Below are 5,945 nucleotides of genomic sequence, written 5' to 3'. Positions count from 1 at the left end.
AAAACAGGAGCAAACTTATACCTTAATTGTTGTCCCTCACCACGCTTCTTTAACTCAATGGAAACGAGAAATTTTGGCTAAAACAGATATATCGGAAGAAATGATAGGAGAATATTCTGGTAATAAAAAGGAGTTGAAGCCTATTACCTTGGCAACTTATCAAGTATTAGTCTATTTTTCTGAAAAAGAAGGTTACAAGCACCTAAAATTATTTTTAGAACAGCCGTGGGGATTAATCATCTATGACGAAGTTCATATGCTCCCAGCCCCTGTTTTTAAAATTACAACCGAAATTCAGTCCATTAGAAGATTGGGGTTAACGGCTACTTTGGTTAGAGAAGATGGAAAAGAAAAGGAAATTTTTGCACTCATTGGACCTAAGAAGTACGATGTTCCTTGGAAAGATTTAGAAGAAAAGAAATTTATTGCTCATGGCATTTGTATAGAAGCTCGAGTTCAACTTACCAAAGTAGACAAAATAGCTTATTACAATGCAACTAAGAGAGAGAGACCTAGATTAGCGGGAGACAATCCTGTAAAAGATGATGTTGTGGGGGAGCTTTTAAAGAAATATAAAGGGCAGAAAATCTTGATTATAGGTCAATACTTACAGCAGTTAGATCGTATTGCAAAAAGATTCCACTTACCCCTAATTACGGGTAAAGTATCCAATAAAATGAGAGAAAAAAGCTATCAAGATTTTAAAACAGGTGTCATTGATGTTTTGGTTCTTTCTAAGGTTGCTAACTTGGCTTTGGATCTACCCGACGCCTCTGTTGCGATTCAAGTTTCCGGGTCTTATGGTTCTAGACAAGAAGAAGCTCAACGATTAGGCAGAATTTTACGACCTAAAGATGCTCCAGCATATTTTTATTCTGTAGTTTCTAAAGATACAGTAGACGAAGAGTTCTCACAGTACCGCCAGTTATTTTTAGTGGAGCAAGGTTATCAGTATCTTGTGGAAGACTGGGATTAAGTTTGTATTTCTTTGATATGAAAATATTTTTTTAATGTTTGAATACTTATAACTATTGCAACATAAAAGAGAATAAGAGCTATGGGCTGGATTTTTGTATGAATATAAACTTTTAGAGTTGAGATGTGTTCAGTTATTTTTAAAAATTCCAACATCCCAGTAATACAGATATCAGATATCTTTAAAACAGACATACCCAGTGGAATATAGATCATCCCCAGTAAGGATCCCAAACTAGCTACATAAATGAAAACAAAAAATAACAGTCCCATGGGGATATTAGTAAAAATGGAAATAAAATTATAATAATGAAAAAAATAAAAAGAAAGAGGAGCAATAAATAAGCTGACCAAAGTGGATGTTAGAATAGAAGAGAGGAGAATCTTGATTACTGGGGAAGAAATTCGTCGATTTATTCTAAAAATGAGTGGTAAACATAAATATAAACTTAAAACAGCCGTACTAGAATATAAAAGTCCAACGGGATAAGTGATCCATTCGGGGTAAAATAGAAAACATAAAGCAATAGATAGTCCTAACAAAACAAATACGGATATTTTCATTCCTAAGTGATAAAGTATTCCTGCTAAAATAAAAGAGATGATGGCTCTAGCTCCAGCCTGTTGAGAACCCGTGAGCAATAAATAAAAAATTAGTATTGTCGTTAGTGTAATAAATAAAGGAAGAGATTTCCCTCTCACCGAGAAAAAATGGGACTCTCGCAAATAGGTAAGTGTTTGGTTGGGCTGAGTTAATACGTGTAAAATAGCAAAAATTGCCGTAAGTACAAACATAAAAAAAGAAATAATAATATCAATATGAGAACCGCTAATTACTAGGAGATGAACTAATTCATTTTTTTGGAATAGTTTATAAATTCCTTTGTCTAATGGTTTCTTACCTAAAAGAACGGACCAGTAAAAACTAGGATATTGTGAGGTTTTATACAAAGAAACAAGTTTTTGTGCCGTGTATTCTAGAGGATTGAGCCGATTGGGTAATGGAAGCTTTTTGAGAGACTGAATAGAAGTTGTCCACTGAAAACCTTGAGCAAATAAATAATAGGGTCGCTTGAATGGTTGTATTTCTCTCCACTCTTTTTTGGGAGTAGCCTGTACAAAATCTCCTATTTGAAAATTTTTGGCATAGATAGTTGGTAAAAAATGTTTTGATATTTGTGGCTTTTGGTGAGGAGTCAGTACGATATGAGAAATATAACCTGTATATAAAATACCTTTTTGAAGGTTTTTAATATCTCGTTTTTTGAGTGTGCTGAGTTTTCTAAAATATTTTTTTTCTGCTGTTTGAATTTGAACTATTTTCCCCACAGTTAACTCTGTTTTGGGCAGGGGGAGTATTTTTTTACGCACGATAGCCAATATTTTAAATTGTGCTAACTGTAAAGTCAGTTGAAGTTGCGTTTTAGTTTCACGTATATGTTGAATCGTGCCGACAGCGTAATTAAAACCAGATGGTGGATACGGATGTCTGGGTTTATAATAAATTCCTAACATCTTGGTTTTTTGTGGATCTTCCAAAGAAAAACGAATTTGTGTTTTAGATTCCTGAATCCCCACAATTTTGAGTGGTGTTTGAGTTTGCGGAGGGAGTAGGTGTGGATGGGCTAATAAACCCCAAAATGTACTCAAGCCTCCTAAATAAATTAGAAAAATGAGAACACTTTTTGATAAAGTTCGGCGAAAAATAAGAATGCCGAGTGCAATTAATAAAGAAAAACAAAAAAATACAGTTTGAGGAAACGGAACAAACTGCTGAACCCATAAAAAAGAAAAAATGGGGGAGGTAAGACAAATTCCCCAAGAATAAATCCAAAGCTTACTCTTCGGACTGGCTTTTTCTTCCATGTTCTGGTCTCATATGTGGAAAGATGAGAGTATCTCGGATACTTGGGGTGTCGATGAGCAACATACACAGTCGGTCAATACCAATACCTAAACCACCAGTAGGAGGCATCCCATATTCTAGGCAGTTAATATAATCTTCATCATAGAACATAGCCTCATCATCTCCACTCTCTTTTGCCTTGACTTGTTCCAAAAATTGTTGTTTTTGCACACAAGGGTCGTTTTGTTCTGAGAAAGCGTTGGCAAACTCTTTCCCATCTATAAATAGCTCAAAGCGATCGGCAAGATCGGGGTGATCCGCTTTTTGTTTGGCCAGAGGGCTAGTTTCGTGTGGGTGATCCGTAATAAAGACCGGTCCAACCAAGTTCTCTTCTACCAGTTCCTCAAATATCTGGTATACTAGTGTAAAATAAGTTTTTGCTTTAATTTTTTCGGCAGGGATCCCTTTTTTTATTGCTTCTGTTTTTAGTGTTTCATAGTTGGTGAATATTTGAGTGTCTATCCCAGCGATTTCTTTGAGGGAGTCTAACATACGGAGCCTTCTAAAAGGAGGGGTGAAATCTAAGTCTTTTCCTTGATAGGTAATTTTAAGACTTCCTTTTGTGCCTAATAGAACGGTGGTTAGTAATTTTTCTGTTATTTCCATCATAGAACTATTATCACCATAAGCCTCATAAAGTTCTATAGAGGTAAATTCTGGATTATGTTTGTGAGAAATTCCTTCGTTTCTAAAGAGCCGCCCTAGTTCAAATACTCTTGGAATTCCGCCCGTAATGACTCGTTTTAGATGGAGTTCGGTGGCAATTCTCAAATATAAAGTCATATCTAGTGCGTTGTGGTAAGTAACAAAAGGTTTGGCATTGGCCCCTCCCGGAATAGGTTGAAGGATAGGCGTTTCTACTTCAAGATAATCCAAAGAGTAAAGAGTATCTCGGATAATCTGCACGGCTTTAGAGCGGAGGATAAAATCCTCTCGAACTTTTTTGTTAACAATCATATCTGCATATCGGTGACGATACCGAGTTTCCACATCGGTGATCCCGTGAAATTTATCAGGGAAAGGGTTGAGTGCCTTGGCGAGTACCGTAAAATCTTTAACCAGTATAGTCGTTTCACCTTTTTGGGTTTTGAACAATGTACCAACAACACCAACAATATCCCCTAAATCTATGAGTTTTTTTAGAATATGGTAGCGAGTTCCCAACTCTTGTTCTTGGGCGTAAATTTGTATTTCCCCAGATTCATCTTCAATTGTCATGAATAAGGCTTTTCCAAAAAGCCTTTTAAGCATAACCCTGCCTGCAATATTGCTAGGGTAGGGTTCTTCTTGTTGTTTAAATTTTTCTTTGAGACTATGGATCAAATTTTTAGGATGGTAAGTGGCAGGGAAGGGGTCAACTCCCAATGCTCTTAGTTCTTGTAGTTTGGCAATTCTTTCATCTTTCTCGCTCATAGGAACCTCAATATTTAAACATAAAAAATACTAACAAAAAGCCAAATTGTATATTATTTTTATAGTATATGAAACGATGTTTAGGAGGTTCGTATGATGGAATTTACCCCTACTGCGTTTAGACTTGTTCGTGTTTACGCATTAGAAGAGGCAAAACGCCTGAATCATCAAGAAGTTTTGCCAGAGCATTTGTTTTTAGCTCTGTTAAGAGAAGGGACGGGTACATCTGTTAAGGTTTTAAGAAACTGCCAACTAGACTTTAGTAAAGCGAGAAAAACGGTAGAAAGTTATTTAAGTCATAACCCAAAAGTAGAGCCAATACAAGATACACCCTACTCTTCTAGTAAATTAGAGGGAGTTTACGAAAGAGCCAATCAAGAAGCGGAAAATATGGGTTATAGTTATATAGGTACGGAGCATATTCTGATTGCTCTTTATGCCACACAAGATATTATCAAAGAAGTTCTCTCAGAAATAGGACTAGATATACCCAAACTAAGACAAGAAATCATAGATATTGTTGCTTCTCAAAAAGAGGGGTCAGGTGAAGTTAAAATGTCTTCCTCCCAATCTTCCTCAGGAAATTTTTCTGGAGACAAAAATCAAAAATCTAGTTCTTTTTATAAAACACCGCTTTTGGATTCTTTTTCTCAAGATTTAACAACATTGGCTCGTACCGACAAGTTAGATCCTTTAATTGGAAGAGACAAAGAAATTGAAAGAATTATTCAGATTTTATGTAGACGGACTAAAAATAATGCCATCATTATTGGAGAACCCGGAGTAGGTAAAACGGCTATTGTGGAAGGTTTAGCACTCAAAATAGAAAAAGGGGAAGTCCCAACATCTCTTCTCAAAAAACGCCTTTTAACCATTGATCTCTTGGGGATTATTGCAGGGACGAAATACCGAGGTGAATTTGAAGATCGCTTGAGAAAGATCCTCAAAGAGGTCAAAAAAGCTCAAAATATGATTTTGTTTATCGATGAATTTCATACTATTGTAGGGGCGGGAGCGGCGGAAGGAGCTATGGATGCAGCAAATATTCTCAAGCCAGAACTTGCTCGAGGAGAACTTCAGGTGATTGGTGCCACTACTCTCGCGGAGTACCGTAAATATATAGAAAAAGACGCTGCTTTAGATAGAAGATTCCAACCGATTATTTTAAAAGAACCCAATGAGCAGGAAGCGATAGAAATTTTAACAGGTTTACAGGACAAGTATGAAAAATTTCACAAAGTTCAGTATACTAAAGAAGCTATCGTTTCTGCGGTTCAGTTGTCTGTGAGATATATTAATGATAGATACCTACCCGATAAAGCTATTGATATTATTGATGAAGCAGGGGCTAGGGTCAACCTAAAGAATACCCAAAAACCAGAAAAATTGCTGAATATTAGAGAAAAAATGGCTCAAGTGCAAGAAGAAAAAGAAAATGCGGTTCAAAAAGATAATTTTGAAAGAGCTGCCTTTTATAGAGATGAAATGAAAAGGCTTGAAAATGAGATTGTAGAACTGGAACAAAATTGGAGAAACACTCTTAAGAATAATGAGCTTAAAATCACGGACAAAGATATTGCCGAAACGGTTTCTTTTATGACTAATATCCCGCTCCAGCAGCTTACTAAGGATGATGTTAAAAAAGTACTGG

Source organism: Periplaneta americana, unplaced genomic scaffold (assembly GCF_040183065.1).
Source record: "Periplaneta americana isolate PAMFEO1 unplaced genomic scaffold, P.americana_PAMFEO1_priV1 scaffold_85, whole genome shotgun sequence".
NCBI classification, from domain to species: Eukaryota; Metazoa; Arthropoda; class Insecta; order Blattodea; family Blattidae; genus Periplaneta; species Periplaneta americana.
Note: the sequence above shows the minus strand (reverse complement) of the source record.